At 44.8% G+C, this 21,401-nt stretch overlaps 1 long non-coding RNA gene across 4 annotated transcripts in view; it reads right to left on the bottom strand.

Moving 5' to 3' along the window:
* Window positions 1–12,112: 12,112 nt before the first annotated feature.
* LOC146862620 (uncharacterized) overlaps window positions 12,113–21,401 on the bottom strand; it is a 223,428-nt gene continuing 214,139 nt past the window's right edge. For all 4 annotated transcript variants that reach the window (XR_014978156.1, XR_014978158.1, XR_014978157.1 and 1 more), the window contains 2 exons: window positions 18,847–18,950; window positions 12,113–17,373 (listed from right to left, as the gene is read on the bottom strand). This is a non-coding gene — a long non-coding RNA (uncharacterized LOC146862620). The remainder of the gene's footprint in view (window positions 17,374–18,846; window positions 18,951–21,401) is intronic.

Below are 21,401 nucleotides of genomic sequence, written 5' to 3'. Positions count from 1 at the left end.
GAGGTTGTGACCAGGAATGCGGTGAGAACTAGCAGAAATGAATGGTGGAATAAGGGAAGAGTGGTGAAGGTGCATACTCATGATGTTCCCCCCCATGATCCTTGTCTTTTATCCAAACCGTCTTTGCATTCTCGTGTTGTTCCTCCTTCATATTCCTCTTCTGACATTGATGTTTCTGAACCAAGGTTTTCTTTTCATCCTGAACCCGAGCGTAGGAGTAGTAGACGAAATATTATCAAACCTCTAAGATTTCGCGATTGATGTTTCATTTTTATTAATTATTTAATTATCTACTGCATAGTTATGTATTGATGTATTTATTCTATGTTATTTTATTTACTGTTTGTTCTGTTTTCATTTGTTGTAAAGAAGGGAGATATTGTGGTGATCTTTGATCCATTGCATCATAATATTATGTCATTGGAATGTAGAATGTCCTATGTGAGTTTGTAGCTCAGTGATTCCATGTTATACAGTTACTCTGGGACTGCTGCAGCTGTGGTTAATAAATACACATCTTGAAGTATCTCTGTCTGATGACATTTACTACATTGTACTTCATTACAGGTGGATGTTGTCACATTGTCCTGTATTGCACAGGCACACCTTTTGTGTTTGAGATCACTCATACGCAGTACCTCCTGCGTATGGGCAAATGAGTGCGGCCTCTGGATTGCCGCCATTTTAGGTGATGTGCTGCTTCTGTGAGGTGGTTCAGTGAGCGGGTCCAGCACGGTACTGATTCAGCAGCACCCTCCCCCTGGGTTGCTCCCAGGCATTACAACATCAGCCCCCATGCATGGTGATCAGGGGGTAGCCCAGGTTCCGAGATATTGTTTTATGCAGCAGCTGGCTCAGTGAAGCTCTAAGAGTAAGCCACCATCTTGGGTAGACGGTAGCCACACCCCCTATCCATAACTAGTACTAACCATAAAAAAGTTTGTTCCCTCCTCGAGCTAATAAACCAACATCAGCATTGTGGTCGGTTATGTGTGGCCCCATAACCATGTTGTTTTCGTTCCCTTCTCCCTGGAACAAATCAATGTTTATATTGATATCCTTTTTCCTGGGTCTATGTATGTTACCACCTTGTCTGTATACATATCGATGAAGCAACATATTTTTTGTCTCTTTTTTGTGTTTCCTAATTTAGCTTTTCTTTCTCTTAGCACACCCATGAAAGATAGTTGCACATTTCTGGGATAACCCAGGACCTCCTGTGTATGTCTGTAGCTGGAGTAACTATGTGTACTAACATCCTTGTTGCATTCTTGTCATGGAAAACTCTTGTCATTCATTGGAGTTCTCTACTGTAAAATTTAGTGAAGTGTCCTTATTTGCTACGGCCGTTTGTGTACTTTGCTCATTTGAGTACGTTGGCTCATTTCTTGCTGTTACCTGATTCTATGACTCTACTCCCACCACAATGTAATTGTATGTGATTGTATCAGGGCATAGCTTTGGGGAGGGGGGTGTTTGAGATTTGACATCCCCAAAGAAATGCATTCTTGGCCTGCAGTTGGGCTGGGGGCCCTGTGTCGGATTTGCTATCTCTGTAAAAAACAAAACAGTAACCTTTGATGTAACTGTGAGAGAAGTATATATAACTATCTGGTGGCTGAATTTCAAAATGTGAAACCAGATGACCAGGAATCTATACCGGCTTCTTTGTGTGGCCAACTAGTGTAATCCTAAGCAAAGATTTCATTTCACTGAGCCGATTTTTACTTTATTATCATATATGAGCACATTTTCTGTTCAAGCAACTCTTATATTTGATTTAATAGGTTGTAATGTTGTTCCAACGATAAAAAGAATCTAGGCTATGTTTATTGTTTATTTGACTACTAATATGCCTCTAGTTAATGAATGGGATTGTCATTGGGGGATGTGTCATGAATGCATCTAAAATGTCTATTCAGTAATATTATCTGAGGCACTATGGTGAAACACTTCAGCATATATTAAGAAATATACTGTTTTGAATTTTGAAGAGATTGTATCATATTGTTACATTGTTTGTTGTAAAATATACCTGCCAAATATTTTCATGGATTGGCTCTTGCACGAACTCTTAGAGACAGTCAGATCCATGCCTCGGTTCTGGCTCAGCTCACCCTATTAACTTGCCTGTACACCCTCCTTATTTGCGACTCAGGCTTAGTACATGGGACATATAGTCACTTGATCAAGGCAAGGACTATAAACATGGAGTCCTGAACACATGCACCAATTTTAAGACTCTAGTATAAAAGCTTCTTATAGTAGAAATGGAAAAGAATGTGTGCCGTGAAAATACATTTAAAATAAGTGACCCAAGGGCAGTTACCCCAGGCAGTTGTGTTGTGTTGTTTTACATATTGCCTATGGGATAAGCCTGACTGGTCTGCCAAGCTACCAAGGGGATGAGCAGGGATTATCTTGGGTGTGTAACTCTCTTACCCTGACTAGAGCGGTGGATCCTGCCTGGCTTAAGGGCATACCCTAGCCAACCCGAAACCCCATTTCTATCACATATATAGTGACCAGTTTACCAAAGCATAAGCAAATCTGCACCTATAGAAGTACTCTTTAAATGGCTGGAATTCACAAACATTAGCAGTAGTAGGGTTGGAAACCTGCATCAGTCTCAAGTTTCTAGGCATTCTACTGGCAATCAAACACCCAAAAGGTGATGGGATGAATGCTTACAAATAGTCTAACAAGGATGGTGGCTATTTCAGGGTCCTGTGTTTGGCACATTGCATCAACCTGATTTTGCAGGACTTTCTCAAAAAAGAAGACATAGTAAGCAAGTTACTGAGCACTGCAGAATAATCTTCACTCATTTCAACCATTCTTTTAAAGCCTGGAAGCAGTTGAGGATCATTCAGCATGCTAATAGAGTACCCGTTAAAACCCTCATATAATCGGTGCCAACACATTGGAACTCGCCCTATTGCATTTTGCCACATCTGTTTGCTCAGTACAAATCAATCAATGACTATGTTATTCAAAGAGGAAGGAATACAAGTGGGAAAAGCCTGGCCATGGAAATGGACAAATGGAGCCTAGTCAAATGCCTGACACAGATGCTGTTTCCTTTTGAGGTTTTTACATGGGAAGTCAGCAAGGAGAACAGTAAGGTAGTCTAAACTATCCCGTTGTTGCATCTGCTACAGAACCAGTTAAAAGAGTTGTCTGAAAGGTTGACAGGTGTAAACGAACATGCAGAAGTGCATGCTTTGGTTGAGAGCTTAATTCTTCGAATGGCTGTTAATACAAGGCTGAAAAGAGACAGCGTGTTGTCCACAGAGAACATCTGTGTCACAGTACAAAGAAATACTGTCCACTTTCATTCCTTTTTCAGAAGGAAATGTTTCACAATACAAGATGTGGACTGTTGAGCAAGCCAGAGACCTGGAAAAAGAGAGGCTAGAAATTAGAGTCCTGCACTCCAAGGCAGAAGTTCTGGGGTGCTGCTTTCAACTTCCAGAGAGGGCAGTGCTGTTGTATCATAGCAACCAACACCAGCAGCAAGACCACCAGTAATGATCACAATAATAGGAACAGAAGAATTGGCCCCAACCTCTGCATAGCTTGCTTTCAAGTCACAGGGCTTAAGTCCAATGCAGAAGTGAAGGCAAAAAAGGTCGGGCAAGTGACAGTGCCAATTGCCATTCAGAGAATGTTCCAGGACAATCTGGATGACCCAAGAGAGGTCTATGTTGATTGATAGCCATTGCTGTATTGATGCGGCAATGGCCAGAGCTCAGCAAGCTTGCAATAAAGTATCTGGCTTGTACGGTAGCCAGTGTGTCTGCTGACCATGTGTTCAGTGCATCTGGCACAGCTAGTGTAGCTGTCACAGTAAGAAGAACCAGTCTCTCACCGCAAAACTAGGGGTGAGCATTTCAAATCCAAAGGCGGAATTGGAGGAATTTAGTAATTCTGCATTACTCTTGTAATGTGGAATAACTAATAAATTCCGCTACTCCGCTGTGCCAGCAGCATTAATCAGCACTGCTGTGTTGGTGACAGCCCAGCCTCTGTAAGCATGCCTGCCCGATATTTCATGCTGACGCTCCTAATATCTGGGGCTGGGATAAGATGCTGACTTTTCTTCATTCATCTGGAAGGGGGAGTGAGCTGATAAGTGACTCTAGGTGGGGTAAACTATGCAGGTGCCTGCTATCTTGCATCAGATTAGGCTCTTGTGTGGCTGACAAAAGAAGCCCCTCTGTTGTTGGTGCAAGCCCTGCCTCCTCAAAACTGTCTGAAATCTCAAACACACCACTGAGGAAGGGGTGGAGGAGCAAGCAGCTTATTGGCTGTGGATTTTTATTACCCAGTAGCTGTAAGCACAGGAAACAGAACTATATGTCAAGGCAATAATAAACGACAACTATTTACAATCACAGGTGTTCGCTGTTAAGGATATTTTTGGACAAGGTGTCGTCTTAGAGCCACCTCCGATGAAGAAGGGCCATCGCGGTTGGCTCTTGTCAGGCGGTCTTTCACACAGATTGGACCGCTAGGTAGCCACGGGGAAGTGGCTGGGCACTGGATGCCTGAAAAGTACTCGATCCCTCAGGGGATGAGGGGAAAGCCGGGGAGAAGCAGAGGCTCGGTTTGAGGAAACCGAGATCGGGGCCCCTCTAGGCTGGGATTCCACAAGCGAGTACTTCCTGTGTTGTGTAGTTCCCACTAATCTGTAGGACTTGTGCATTTGTTGGACAACATAAACTTTGGGTGAGGTACCTGGACTGATTCTGGACACCCCCACAGGTTGTGTTGGCCTAGACATCAGCTAGCTCACAGTGCCACTGTAAGCTCCCATAACCTTACCAGGAGGCAAATGGTTTCTGGTAATCACTGAACATGACAACCCTGATCTCCTAGTGATCGTGGAAACAGATCAGAATATTTCGCTCAGTCACTCATGCTTACTTGTGCTCAGAGAAATATATAGAATACACGGTTGGACATCCTAATATTATCACAGTTTCTCAAATTGCATTTTTTTCTCAGTGGTTTCCTGTTGAGGAGACCCACCCTGTGATTGCGTTTTATTTTGTTTATCTTTTTGTTTATTGTCCCACTCGTTTTTAGAAGAATTGTGTGCTTGCTTAGAGTTATCCTTTTCGGAATTACTCTTAACCTGTGGTTTCCCAGGTTTGGCTCCCAAATTATCTCTACCTAGCGTGGCATAAGTTTTTACGATACTTTTAGGCAATTCCTGCTCCTGCTATGCAGGAGTGAACTCCTTCAGGTGTTGTGTATAGCTAATGCGGCTGCTTCCCCTTTTATGTTACTTAACATAATAGTTGATACAGCGGAGACATTTCCCATCAGTTCCATCCCTAAGTTCAGGGCAGGAGTGCCCCATACTCATTTTGCACTTGTTTCAGTACCTCAGGTAAAACTGCTATTGAGGGGGTACCATGAGTTCTGGTATAAACTGCAGTGAAGACTATTCTCCAGGTAGCACATTCTTCCACCGAGGGAGCCATCCCCATTGGCAAGCATATCATTAATATTCTGTGTTTGTCCTGCGGTCCCGAATGCAGAAAAACCGCTTCAAGCTGGCTTGTTTTCTGTGCTATGCAGAATGGAATTTGCTCCCGACTGGTGGGAACCTTTCCGATAACATCATTCAGCTTTTGAGGGCCGATGCCCGTAGCTGCCAGTTGTGGTTGTGCAGCCTGAGCCATCCGTGCATTGTTAACTGTGAGTGTTCGCACAACGTATTGCGTGAGGTTTCTATAAAGTTTTCTTAGATCTTTGTATAGTGTTTTTTTTCTGCTGTATATGAATCATCAAGATTTGGATGTGATTTATAAGCAGCTAGAACTGGCCAAGTCGCTTCTTCTTTGCTGAGCGGACCGAGTCTCACATTTTCTACTGTATAGGGGAGGACACCTTTAAACCAATTAATGTGTTCATGGCAGTTTAACTGAATTTCTATATCCACAAATGGAAAGTATTCCTCTGGTGTTTCATCTTCAATGTAAGTGTGAAACAATTTTGTGCAAGCATCCTCAGCCGGGAATGTAACCCAATAGTAGAATACCTCTGATCTGAATGCTTCATGTGCCTCAACCATGATGGTAACGTCACCACCTGTTGCCGGCAGACTGTATTGTAGTAATTTCATAGACACTGCATGTCTGCAAATTTCTGTAATATTTACTCACTTTGTTCAGGCATTGCTAAGAAAGAAAAGGAGTTAATCAAATGACTTTATGGAGATAGTCTATACACAATTTGGAAAAACAATTTGTATCCTACAAGCTTGAATAACCTACAGCCAAAACATAGGGTATACCCTTCCCACACCGGACGGCTATGGTTTTGGAGGTGAGAGAAGCACAACTGAAGTACTCAGATAGACCATTAAATATGAACCTAACCAATATTGGCAGCGCTATGTCATGTAGTTCCCACTTATTCATAGGACCTGCACATTTGTTAGACAACATACATTTTGGGCGAGTTGTCTGGACTGATTCAGGTCACCTACGCAGGATATGTTGGCCTAGAGACCAGCTAGCTCACAGTGCCACTGTAAGCCCCCTTAACCTTACCAGGAGGTGTATGGTTTCTGGCAACCAATAAACATTACAACCCTGACCCATCAGGGATCGTGGAAACAGATCAGACTCTTTTGTTCACTCACTTGTGCTCAGAGAAATATACATAGGCTGTCTGGTTTTAGGTTTAAACCTATAATAACTGATAAAACCCCACCGAAAGGAAAAAATAGCCATCACCGGTGTAAACATATACACACTGAAAAAACACATTCGCATCCACAAACTAAGGGCCATTCAAAGAAAGAAAAAGATGAGTGAAAGAGTCATTTCATTTTCTTCCTGAAGGGGCCAATACAATGCAACTTTGTTATACAAGGCAGCAGCAAGAAAGAAAAGTCTAACATTAAGCTGCTCGAGTTTTGTTGTTTAGGGATGTCACTAAAATATTGTCTCTTCTCCCTTCAGCTTTTTTCAGTTTTGTGGTCTTTGGTCTAAAGATGCAGTGTTTGGAAGCATGTTTTATGTCTTATTTAGTATTTTTAAAAACTGCAGAGAATTAGGAAATATCAATAATATTTGATATTTTAGCTACATTTGATTTCACTGATAGGTAAAATGGCTGGTTTCATAAGAATCTTTCCCAATATGTACCATCACATTTACCAACAGACAGAGAATTGGTGAAATCCTTTGATACATCAGCCCCCTTCTCTAGCGAGTCAGTATTGATTGTAGGTGAATTGCCAAACACCCCAGGATTTAAACATTCAATGCAAGGTGTAGTGACAGGTATATGTGAAAAGAATGTTGTCACCAAGCATCTGAGATAGTGGTGAAAACATGACACCAGACGTTGGTTTGCCCTCTGTTCCTTTCCGCCATTCCCCACCCGTTTTTTTCTTTCCCGCCGCCGCGTCCCTGCGGCCCTGCCCCACTGCTCGCCCATTCGCCGACCCGCTCCCGCCTACCAGCTGCCCCTCCCTCCCACCTCCTCATATATGGCGGCTGCTGCGCAGCTGCGCACTTAACGCCCACAGCTGGCGCGCTGCTGGCGAGCCTAAGGCAAGCCTGTCTGTGCCCATCCGCGCCCAGCCCAACAACCCCTGGCCCCCATGAATACAACGACGCCCGTCTCCGCTACGATGCCAGCACCCTACACGCACTCAACACAGGACGCCCACACACCTGCTTCCAAGCCGCACCAAAGCGTACCCAAGGACCCTTCTCCTGCCGGAGCTACAGATTCACCAGCATCCGACCTGCCAACCCAACCACCAGGAAAGAACCCAACTACCTCAGATGCATCCTGCTCAACACCCGCTCCGCCTGCAAACACGCTGTTGAACTCTGGGACCCACTCGTCGCCTTCCTGACCGAGACCTGGCTGAACCCCTCCTCAGCACCCGACATTGCCATAGCCATCCCAGACGGCTACAAGATCTCCTGCAAGGAACGCACCAACGGAGTAGGAGGAGGAATCGCCATCATCCACAGAAACACGCTCAGAGTCTCGACCAAAACCTACGACACCCTCAGCGCCACCGAACACCTGCACTTCCAGATCCACACCGATCCCAACACCTCCCTCAGAGGAACCCTCGTCTACAGACCCCCCGGACCCTGACCACAGTTCAGCGACTCAATCGCCGACTTCGTCAGCACACACGCACTCGCCTCACTGACTACATCCTCCTCGGGGACCTGAACTTCCATCTCGAGAAGAACAACGACACCAACTCCACCACCCTGATCGACAACCTCACCAACCTCGGACTCAGACACCTCATCACAACACCAACCCACTCCGCCGGCCACACGCTTGACCCTATCTTCTGCGCAAGCTCCCATGTCTCCTTCAACCACACCGCCAAACTCCACTGGAACGACCACCGCCTCATCCACTTCACCTTCCGGAAACCCACCACGCACCACCACACCTAACAGATCCCCTGCCACTGCTGGAGCAAAGTCACCGAAGACCAGCTAACCACCACCCATGCCCGGAGCCCACCCGCCGACCCCACCGACCCCGACACTGCCGCCCACAACCTCAGAGAGTGGATCAACAACTGCACCAACACCATCGCCCCGATCAAGGGACCCTCCAACAGTTGCACCAGCAAGAAAGCCAGCTGGTTCACTGAAGGCCTTCAAGCCTCCAAACAAACCTGCCGAAAGCTAGAGAAGAAATGGCACCGTGAACGAACACCGGACAGCTACGCAGCCCACAAGAACACCACCCGCAGACACCATCACCTCATCAGATCCGCCAAAAGGGCCTCCTTCAAAGATCGCCTAGACAACAATGCACACAACAGCAAAGAGCTCTTCAACATCGTGAAGGAACTCTCCAACCCCAGCTCCAACACTAACAACACCCCACCTTCGCAAGACCTGTGCGACTCCCTTGCCACCTTCTTCCATCGCAAGATCGCAGACATCCACAACAGTTTCAACACCATGACCGCCCTGACAACCACTGAGACCTCCACCCCCACGACCACCATCCGCATCGACCGCCTGCTCTCCTGGACCAACATAACCATGACGACACCATCAAAATCATGAACACCATCCACTCCGGATCTCCGTCAGACCCATGCCCACATCACATCTTCAACAAAGCCAGCATCACCATCGTACCCCATCTCCGGAAAGCCATCAACATCTCCTTCGAGACAGCAACCTTTACCGGAGAGCTGGAAGCACGCCGAGTCCAACGCCTTACTCAAAAAACCCAAGGCGGACCCCAAGGACCTCAAGAACTTCCAGCCCATCTCCCTGCTCCCATTCCCGGCAAAGGTCATTGAGAAAACCATCAACAAACAACTAACCCACTACCTCAAGGAGAACAGCATCTTAGACCCGTCCCAGTCCAGATTCTGCAGCAACCACAGCACCAAAACTGCCCTTATCGCCTCCGCCGATGACATCAGGGCCCTACTAGACAACGGAGAAACCACGGCCCTCATCCTCCTGGACCTGTCAGCCGCCTTCGACAAAGTCTGCCACCGCACCGTACGCACACGCCTCCATGACGCTGGGATCCTATAGAAGGCCCTAGATTGGACAACCTCCTTCCTCTCCGGCAGAACCCAGTACGTCCGTCAGCCCAACCCTGTTTAACATCTACATGGCACCGCTCACCCACATCGCCCGACTGCATGACCTCAACATCATCTCCTACGCCAACGACACCCAGCTGATCCTCTCCCTCACGAAGGACCCCCACACCACCAAAACCAACCTCCACGAAGGAATGAAAGCCGTCGCCAAGTGGATGATGAACAGCCGACTGAAGCTAAACTCAGACAAGACGGAAGTCCTCATCCTCGGATCCTCCCCTCAGCCTGGGATGACTCCTGGTGGCCCATCGCACTGGGAACAGCTCCAACACCCACCGACCACGCACGCAAGCTAGGGTTCTTCCTCGACTCCACCCTCTCCATGACAAAGCAGGTCAAAGCCGTCTCATCCTCCTGCTTCAACACCCTCTGCATGCTCCGCAAGATCTACAAGTGGATCCCCATGAAATAAGATGAACGGTCACCCAGGCCCTCGTCAACAGCAGGCTGGACTACGGAAACGCCCTCTACGCAGGAGCCTCGGCCAAACTCCTGAAATGACTTCAATGCATTTAGAATGCCTCTGCACGCCTGATCCTCGACATCCCTTGCCGCAGCCACATCACACCCCAACTGAGAGACCTGTACTGGCTTCCCATCAACAAGAGGATAACCTTCAAGCTCCTAACCCATGTGCACAAGGCACTCCACAACACCGGACCAGCGTACCTCAACAGACGACTCAGCTTCTACACCCCCACCCGCCAGCTTTGCTCCGCCGACCTCGCCCTCGCCACAGTCTCCCGCATCCAAAGAGCGACCTCCGGTGGCAGATCATTCTCCCACCTCTCCGCCAAAACCTGGAACACCCTGCCATCCCCCTACGGCAGACCCTGCTGACCTTCAGAAGACTCCTCAAGACCTGGCTTTTCGAGCAGTAGCAGCATTCCCTCCCCCAGCGCCTTGAGACCCTCACGGGTAAGTAGTGCGCTTTACAAATGTTTTGATTGATTGGTAAACATGGAACGCAGTGTCACTTGGAATGCTGCCGGAAAAAGTTCCCACCAAGTTCAATAAAGATTGGAGTGATATTGTTTGTATTTGCAGTAATTCAGCTACATATATAAAAAAGTTGTATGATGACCTGTCAAAATCGCTACCTGAGCTGAAGTGCTTCCCTATAAGAGGTCCTTGTCACTTGCTAGATGGTATGTTGAAAGCATCTTTACAATCTTCAGAGTTAACAAAGAATGCTATTGACTTTGTAGTCTATTCTGGTACACTGTTTCGTTATGCCTGGGAACTAAAATGCAAATATTTCTCATTTTGTGCTTTGTGTGGCATCAAAGAAAGAGTCATCCTAACTGTGTCATTTAGCCGGTGGTTCTCAGTCCTAGAGGCTGTGAATGCCATATTATCCAAGTGGTGACCGTTTATGGAATCTTTGCTTAGTGATGATGCCAAAGTCAAGAAATGTGATGATCTTTCGTCACATATTGATAGTGATGTGAAAAAAGGACAGTCTACTGCATGCTTAGGTTTTTACAGGAAAACATGACTGCTGTAGTGGACTTAATGAAAATACTAGAGTCTGAAAACACCCTTGTAAACCAAGTGCTCTGCGTAATTGGTGTAGATATGAAACATCTCCTTGAGAGTAGGCTGGGCGACACTATTAGTGACTTTGGCACTGCAACATGCTCCAAGTTAGAATTCTTGCCACTTGTTAAGCAAAGAAATGTTAAGGAGCAATTCAAGAAATTTTGTTTTACAGTCTATGTGAAATGGCTTGCAATGATGCATAGAAATGTCCCTTCACCAACCATGGCATTTGAAGTTAATGAGGCCTCACTGAGGTACTCTGCACAAGTTCTAGATTCCTTCTGAATGTTCTCCAGACTTTGAAAAGTACTGCTTCATTTTTGACCGCTTCAATATTTGAGGGCATATATGCCCAATTCAACGCATATGTTGCAGAACATGTCCTAGACAATCACAATCTTCATGTGCACCAGTATTATCATGGTAAGGTATGTCATTGGCCAGAGTTAGCAAATTGTGTACTGGACTGTTTTGCCGTTGCCAGTCTCAAGTCCCAATGTTGAGAGGGCCTTTTCACAGATAAATTCTAACAAAGGAAGGAAAGAGCAACCAAAGACTCAGTAAGGAAGTATTGTATGATGTACTACAATAAGTTTGATTTGTAAAAATGTATTTGGACCTCATATACCCTGTACACATGCTATGTATACACATGTACTATCAGTGCAGAAAGCAAGCAGTAATTAAAAGCAAAACATTCCATAAACACCGGAAAAACAATGTGTATCCACTGATAACCACTGTTTTTTAAGGTATTGAAAAAACTGGGGGGAAAAACTGAATTTACCAAAAATAGAGACTGAAAACATGAAAGCCTAAATATACAGAATACACAGTGGGACGTTGTCAATTTATTTATTGAACCAATTTTATTCTTGTAAAGCACACATGTGCTGCCATATTCAGTAGACAGAAGCAGATGAAGGTGATTACAAGTACCAAAAGAGTAAATAGTAGATACAGTTTTACCATGGTACTAAAACAGTGGATATATGAAACATTATAAACAAGGCAGTAATCATGCATACTCCTACTATGCAAACCCTACTCTGCATGTACCTGGAGTGTGTGTAGGTGTGAAGACAAGAATACCCCGAAAGGACGATCCAATCCTAGTACCTGACGGGAGAGAATGTAGGACCCTTCTTGGTCGCGAACTGGATATCCCTCGCCAGATGTCAGACTGCTGCATGGTGAAGTCTGAGCATGCAGGGACCCTCTGTGTCAGCTGAAGTTCCTCCTCTGCTAAACCTTTGGAATGCTCTTTATTTATAATAGAAATCAGCCTTGCAATGTGCGTATAGATTAGTGATGTTATGGATATGTAGATAGCCCTTTCTTGCCATGATGCAAATAAAACGACATTTGTACATAGTGCGTAGAAGGGCCTTGTACATGATGTTCAATGCATCATGATAATGTTGTGCGAGATGTGTAAACAAAATAGTTTCAGAGAAACTAATCCAACATTGTCGTGCACGCAAATATGTGCAAAAGGTCACAGCAGAAATGTTATTGTGAAAATAGGGCAATGTAAGAAATGTGCTGCTTTGTTACATAGGGCTAACCTGGGCACATAACACCCGGAGCATGGGGGAAGCGATGCAGGTGAGTCTAAAGAAAGGTTAGGTATGTCCTAAAAGAAGCCAATTTTCTATCTTCATGTTTGTGTGTGTCTTCTCCATTAATACGCCATTTCTGGATCCCTGGTGGTTGACCATATCAGTGTGATGGCTTGCATGGATGCATACGTGCGCTGTAAGTGCCAAATTTATCTATGCTGTTACACATTGCAACTGTTGAATTGAATGTTTCTGCTATCATGGCTCAGTCAGGAGACGTTTTTCATTCTTTTACAGTTAACCAATTATGTTACTTGTGTGGTTTTTAAATATTCAAGTGCGTCAAAGTTGCAAAGGAACATGAGTATGCTCGGCTAATGTTTATAAGCACCATTTGTTTCCGCTTTAACCTATTTTAAGTACAATTTATTTATTTCCTTTAATTGTAGCACTTTAAGGCCTAAGTGCACTGCATTTAAGGTGTTTCTAATTTGGTTAGAAGCTCAACACACTGATTCATGCAGTTTCCATATGCGATTTTAGGCACAACAGAAGTTTAACCGTTTCTTTGTTTCATTTGTAGAACATACCTTTTCCCAAATCAGATTCACATTTATTTTCCTGCTTCTAATAACAAACTGCTTTTTAACCTTTCACGAGGAGGCATTCTCTGAGCACACTTAATCCGAGTCAGTTGCTTAATTCAGCGAGTACATGCATGTAGCTTCCTTTGGTGTTTGGTGGTTCAGGCACCATGGTCTGCTGTAAGATATTTGTTTCCTGCACCAGCTTACTGTGGGCAACAGGGTAAACTGCCCAAACCTGTTTAAAGTAGAACAGTTGGCCACCTAGCAATGCTTCCGCATGAATCTACTACATGGTGCATGGCTGTTCAGGACAGCAGCCACCAGCTTTATGTTTGGGTGGCTTGTCTTGTAAAGTATGAACGTGTTTAGCTTTGGGTGGATCATTTATTTATCATCAGTAGTCTGAATGTCTTGGATTTGTTTGGTGATGGTCTTCCATTCCCTTTCACTCCTAGGCTGACCATTTCTCATGCTTTCGACAGGCGGCACAGTAGACATTTTAAGGAAGTTTTACAATAGTTAACTTGACACCAGATGTGCCTCATGCATTGATGCCATATGGGTAAGCGGATCTCCATTAAATCTTATGGAGTTTTTGTGTAACTCCACGTAATTCCACAGAGTAAAACTCCATGAGTTTCACCCACCCCTACTCAAAACGTGGAGAGATTGACCATGATCAAAGTGAACCAACACTTCATACCACACAATTACACTGTTCCTGAAATACCACAGGAGGAGGAGCATGAGGGTGATTAGTCAGACTCAAGTGTGTTAGCTAACCAACTTCTGGGCAAGCCACCTAAGTTTAAGGACAAACTCTACTTCCATGACTGAGAAGGCCACCCTAGGACTTTTTAATTATTTATCGTCAAACTGCTTTCATTAAAAAAAAAAAAAAGATGTCATTAGTGAAACATGTTTGTGTCCGACTTATGCAGCCCCACAATTTTTAGGCATATGTATGGCCAGATTGGAGTTTGACCAGTGTTCAATGAAGAAGCCTTCCCCTTCCCTTCAGAGCATTGCAGACTATGCCTGCCTCCCTCCTATGCCTGTCCGTCTTTTTTCATCACCTAGCAGGGCTGCTCCAGTAAAGGTCAGTTGATTTACAAGACTGCCAAATTTCAATGTGTTGCTTGCATCATAGAGGAGATACAATTGTGTATCTACCACTGTGCTTGGATTGGAACAGGAAACTCTTGCACCAATGAGTGATATATTATTGAGTGATTATGAGTGATGATTGACGATTCACATGGTGGCAGACAGTGAGGGAGGGTGTTCAACCAATTTGTAAACTTCATTTAGATGATTTGCAATATTTGGGGCCTGATGGGTGATCATTTTTTCCTGAAGGTGCTTGGCCCTTTCATACTTAGCGTGATATACTTGCAGGGTGCATTTCTTTTTTTCAGGTTCTTTAGAGACCAGCCCGGTCACTTGAGTTAATAAACACAAATCTACACAAAATACTCAAATTCTGTGCACCACAGGTCTATCTGGCTCGGGTCGGGATGGAGTTGGACTAATTCATTACTCTGAGTCAGGAGGAAATGGAAGGACTCAGGGTGGGACTACCTAAACAGCCACAAGTGGGATGTTATCAACTTCAAAGGGAAACCATGATGACGATGACTTTAAGACCTACTCAGCTCTGTGGACTGGAGAGAGGTGCGAAAGTTTGGAAAACGCTGATGAGTGTGTATGCTGGCTCTAAGGTGAAACTCCTCGTATGTGCTTGTGGTTGGGGGCTGTTGCTTATAACTGGAACCAGACGTGTGATGCTGCATCATCACATGATGCACGCACTCAGCTAAATGTTATTATGACAGTTGTGAGATTTATCACCCCATTTTATGCAGCTACTTGTCCATGATTGGTTTTAAATTGCTTTCTGTTCTCATTGAATTGATCTCATATGAGCCATAAATTGAATGATTGCAGTATCCTATGCATTTGCTCCTCCTCTGAGTCTTCTTGGTACACTCTTCATAATGCTTAGCTTCTGTCCTTCTCGTTGACTCTACAATATCGTTGTTGTTTTATAATCCACAGGCCTTCTCCAATCCTGCATGAAACGTGAAAGCTCCATAACACTCTTGCTTACCTTACCATAGCTGTGAAGCCAGGCACGCAAGACGAACATTCCGAGAAGAATGCAGGTGCACTGCCCAATTTGGCAATACAATATCATTTTTCTTTTAGCAATCCTAATTTTTAGAACTGTGTGACTTTACTTCTCTCCTCCATAATTTGTATTTTTCAAACCTAGATGGCAAAACATTTAGATACATAACAACCTGTGTCTCTGGAGCTGAAGGACTGTTTGCAAAGCATTTAACTGAACTGTGTAATTCCTTCATTTCCTTCCAAAACAGATCGATGATGATGATGTGCTGCTTATCACCCTGATGAATATTGTTGTTGTGTAGTGTTTATCTTTGCCACATCTTTCACTAAATCCCCTTTCCCATTCATTAATCAATCCCCACACTCTCTTCCCCCAGGCTCTGTGATTTATTGAGGTATGACTTAATTTACATCTTAAATGGGTCACACACGATCACACACTTGGTGGGGTGGATGTGGTGAAAGCGACACCAACTTACTGCGGGATCTAATATTACCTGAGAAACAGTCCACACCAACCCCACTTACCCATCCACGCCTCAATGGGACCCATATTCCAGATATAGAACATCATTCATCAACATCATCATCATTCAGGCAATGTGTTGCGTAAACACTTAACTTTGTCCACTCCTGATTCTGAGTCCACTTTTCCTGACTTGAGGATTTGTACCTTTAGTTTTAACTAAATACTAGCCACCCATTGCTCAGAAGAAGTTTCTATTGCTAGTTTCTATTATAATATCAGGTATTCTTAGTTGTGTCATGGTGGTAGTAGTCTGATCTCAGTCTTTGTAAAGCTATGATGTAAATATAACATACTAGCTGTGTGTTTCTTTCAAATTAGTTGTCTGTGATGGATAATCCTATTGATTAATCCTACCGTTGGAGCTCATCTAGGTGGGAGTGGGACATCAGCTTGCGATGTCTTCACTGTTAGTGGACTAGTCTGCTGCTACTACTACCACCACCATTAAGAAGGCACTCTGGGAAATCCTGCAGTAAGGTATTGCAAGATTGAGAGAGGTAGCAGTCATCGCTTCATCTATTCAAGTAAGAGAACTATGGAGTGATGTGAACTAGTTTAGGTGGGAAGTAACTAACTCCTTATGCAAATAAGTAATTTTCTGTTTATCTAAGTTGTTGTAGGCAATATAGGCAATGGCAGCATACCCCACCCTAATGGTCAATATAGTTATTTAGGGTATTAGGACAAGGGTATAATAACTATAACTAACTAATATACACTTTGATAAGCAGATTGAAAATACAGGCTGATTGAAATGGCAGCAGTACAAAGTAAAAGTAAAACTCAAAAAATGACTTCAGGTATAAAGTATCAGAAGAATCTTTCCTTTTACTTTTTATCAACAAACCCCACCATCTCCACCTACAACAGGCCCACCCTTCTCCCCAAACAAATAAATATCACCCTGACCAAAGTCCAAAGAAGAGTTCAAATCAAAGTCCAAAACTGCCCTTCTCAATTTCCATCCTCTCTACCCACAACAAAGTCCTTCCCACCAAAACAAAAAATAAAAAAGGGCTCAGGAGAGGGTATTATCGATCTGGTTCAGGAGTTGTTGCTGTTGTTCCTCGATGTGTGCTATCTGATGGAGAAGCTCACGTAGCATACAGCATTGGAACTGGCAGTCTGGGTGGGAGAGGGGCAGCAGTGGTGGTTCAGGTGGCTACCAGCAGTGCTGGCAATGTTGTTGCTGGAAGGATGCAGGCGCTTGTGGCTAGCTGGAGGAACTGGCACCTGGTGAAGTGGCTGATGCTACCGCTTCAGTCTCCTCCTCCTCCAGAGCCACCAGCCAACGTTATGCAGCCTGGATGGCCTCCAACCTCTGCCACCGCAGCCGGACTGCTATCTCCCACTGGGTAGGTGGTGGTGGAGCAGGAGTAGCTAAAAAAGGAAAAGAAAATTACAAAGACGAATAGTAAACAATGCTGTGTGGACACACTTGTTCAAAATGATATAATGGCACAGTAGCAGTACATTCCTGGTCCCCTTGAATTTGATGTGATTAGAAGAGTCACAGGGTCAATTTTTACCCACACCTGTCTCGCATAAAAGCACTGACTGGCTGAAAGAAATTATGGCAGAATAGCACTAGATTATAAAAGCAGACTGAATCATTTTTTACTTCTAAAGTATTTCCTAATAAAAACCTAAACAGCCTTGCCGCAAAAACATACTCATGTTTTGCAGCAACTACCCTTCTGGCAAAACCAGTCAAATTGAGTATATGCCAAAGGGCTTGTGATTTGAGTGTGTGCAACTATTTTCCCTACTCCTGGGACCTTTGTGGCTGGAAATCCAGGCCTGAAATAATCGTCTTATGGAATATGCATTTAAAGGATACAGGAAAGTATTCTGTAGAAAACAATCACTCAAAGGCCTGATTGTGAGTCTGGCGGGCTTGTGACCGCCAGACTCGTGCAGGCGGTCCACCATCTGCCGTATTCCAACTGTTAAAATCGTAGGGGCGGTGGACCCCCAGCTGGGCCAGGGAACAGTCATTCCCTGGCGGTGGCACAGGAGCTCCACAATGCAATATGCTGAGCGGGGACTGGCATAGTCCCGCTCAGCATATTTTGAGTTCCTGCTTTGCCAGTAATTTCATGGCAGAGCACCGCCATGAAAAGTCTGGTGGAACAAGAACAAAGGGGACCCTACAAGTCCCCCATGTGGCCCCTGCATTGGTCATACATTCAGGGGGGCACAACATGTGCCCCCCATCTGTATCCCCACAAATTTCCAGTATGGCATGGACATCCATTACACACGCATTACACCACTACCGATCGGTTAAACAGTATCTTCTATCGGAAATACCACTTTTGGCATTTTGTTGGTTGATAATGTTAGAAAATCTAGGTAGTCAAGCCAATTTTTTGTAAGGGAGGGGCACAACTATGATGACGCAGAGTCATTGAAGCACAATGAAGGGGTGGAATACATTGGTCAATGAGGTCTTGGTCGTCAAATGCTATGGGACCTCAGACTACTTTCCTGCCATGCTACACTGTCATTGAAACTGCTTGTATAAAATGAATAATAACACAAGACAACATTGGGGGTCCACCATCACCATGGGCAATCTTATGTTTTACTGTTTGAACATGAGCAAGAAAAAGAAAGCCTTACTAAAAAGAAGAAGAAACTACAGACTACTAGTACAGACAGGAGGAAATGAGCCACAGAAACATAAAATATTGAAACAAAGCATAATGCAGGGATAACAAGAATTTAACAAACATTAGATAGGAGAGGAGTTGGAAAAAAAGAGACAGTATAAAAAAGAATAAACAAGGCAAAACTATTCTAATGGAGAGGAGAGGTAAAAGTTAGATAAATAATAACAACAGGACTTACTGGGGGGCCATCAGAGCCATCAGACACGGCGGTGGAGTTGGTGGTGGTGGCAGTCCCTTCCTGATCCGCCATTGATGATGCCCCCTTCTTCTTGGCCCTGGATGCTGGTGCAAGAAATAAAAAAGATTAGAAAAATAGATTAGTGGTACAATTAATCACCCCAAAAATATTTTTACATGCAAATACAGTAACAAAGATTGCCTGTGGTACTAGTATCGAGTTGACATAATCCTAATTTCCTAAACCTAAGCCCTATTGCTAACTTCCTAAGATACATTTGGAATTACTAATGCATTGCATTTCCAAATGAATCGTGTTTGCTTCTCAGCCCCCTTTAATGGGGCAACTCAGTCACCCTTTTCAATGAATAGATGTATACTACACATCACATAGAGACTGGGACTGAAGGAGCGGCATAAAGATAGGCACAGAGCACGCAAACTCACTGATATGACTACCACCACTATCTTAGTGACAGGACAAAATTTGCATGACTTCTTAGATAATTAACACAAGCGATCGCCGCTGCTGCTGAGTACATTAGGTAGTGCAGAGCACCTAGCTGGCTAAAACTGGATTGCATAATATTCCTAATGTAAACTTAACTTACCTCTGTGTGTGAGCAGCATGCTGTTTGGAAAAAACAGATAAGCATTGTAGAACATGACAAATAATGCCCAGTGGGTTGAGCAGGTCCTGTTTGTGGTCAATTATATCCACACAGCGGTGCTTCAGCTGCTGTACTGTGTGCTGCACCCCACTATGTCAGCACACCACTGCACTCTCCCACACAGCACCAGACGCTCTCACAGGGTGTACCCCATGCAAGACCTGCTGCCAGCATGGAGGGGCGGTGGTGCTGCACATGTAAAACAAGCGCAGAGCGCCTTAGAAACAAACTTTGGCATAGCCAATAGGTCTCGCCTTTGGGACCTTATAAGTGTTTAGCCATGCAACAGTTGATGTTGTTGCACCAAGGATATTGTGCTGGATAACCAAACACTTATAAGGTCCCAAAGGCAAGACCTATTGGCTATGCCAATGCTTGTTATTTCAGGTGCTCAAGGGTGGCTGTAAGTAAAGGCTTCCAGAGGGGAGTACCAGGAACCAACCCATCGAAGCGCTGCTGCCTGCGTTGTACCGAGTGGTACCTGTGGCCGGCGGCACCTAATCGCCTCCTTCACTGACCTCGTGCTGACCCAGAGTGGGAGAAGCCTGCAAAGAGAGCAGGCCAGGCTCGTTTACTGAAGGACATAAGACGTTAAGCAAACACCACAGAATGAGCGTGGCAACATGCTGCTCTTTCCTCTGCTCTTTCCCTCTCGTGGTAAAGTAAATGTTAACCGCGACAACAGATTTCAAAACAGTAGCCTAGATACACACAGATACACAAACTGAGACGGCTCACCGCAAGCCTGCAGCAATACAACTCTCTGTAAGGGCCTCCATAATAATAAAACCGAGCTCGTCATGTCAGCAGTACACCTATGCATTTCCCACAATCTCCTTGCATCTAAACGCGTGTGCCTGTAAACCAAGTACTCGCAAAGCCCAGAATTTTTGTGTTTCAGAATATTTTCGGTGTTGCCCTAACAAAGCCTTAAGTTTGGGTCCATTCAGCACCAGTGTAACCGAGGACAACTCGAACTTCCCATTGAAAACATTGTCTTGGGCGGATGAACGTTTTTCCAGGAAGTGGTTATTTCCTGAAGGAAAACATTTGAGTAAAAACTAAGTTCAGTTGTTTAGAGGTCACCCTAGAGCTTTGAATGAAGGGTCTGCTTTCCTTCTAGGGATTTGATTTTGCCTACCGCTTCAAGCAAACACTAACAGTTAAAGCCTAAATATGAACGACTATTTTATGAAAGCAGAATACAAGTACAAATGTATCTTTTGACATAAACTACACCTCCGCATATTTGTAATACAATAAAAAAACAAGTAGGCGAAAAGAAAAAAAAAAGTGATCGCGAGCAAGAAGTTCGGCCGCGACTTGAGCGAAAGTGAAAGTGATTGCGATTGCGATGCACTTAATGACCCGCGAAAGACAGATGGCGCCTGCGTGCGTGCACGCTCACGTGAACGCAAGCACTAGGCCAGCCAAAGTGTGGGGTAGCACTTTGAAAACCCACCTACTAAATGGCTAAAAAGGGGATGTGGCTGCTCCCCTTGGCAGTGCCAACAACCGCAAGGTTATGTTATGTTTTCTTGTATAGCGCACAGCTGCCTCAGCAAAGAGGCGTCCCGGTGCTGGTAGCAGTGTCAGTGGAAAGCTAGGGGCTACACCGTGTGGAACAGATACGTTTTGATGGCCTTACGGAAGGGTAACAGGCAATCTAGGCAGTGGATCTGAACAGGGAGAGAGTTCCACAGTTTAGCGGCAAGATACCGACAGGACCGGCCCCCGCTCTGAGGCGTTTCACCCGGGGGACCGTTGCTAGAAATTGCTCAGCAGAGCGTAGCTGGCCAGTGGGCACATAGGGGACCCGCAGATTGGACATAGGTAGCCAGTGTAGGCGACGCAATACACCCGTCGTGGAGCAGGTTCTGGGGAG

The sequence above is a fragment of the Triturus cristatus genome, chromosome 2_2 (genome assembly GCF_964204655.1).
Source record: "Triturus cristatus chromosome 2_2, aTriCri1.1, whole genome shotgun sequence".
Classification (NCBI taxonomy): Eukaryota; Metazoa; Chordata; class Amphibia; order Caudata; family Salamandridae; genus Triturus; species Triturus cristatus.
This window is presented reverse-complemented; position numbering and strand designations above follow the sequence as displayed.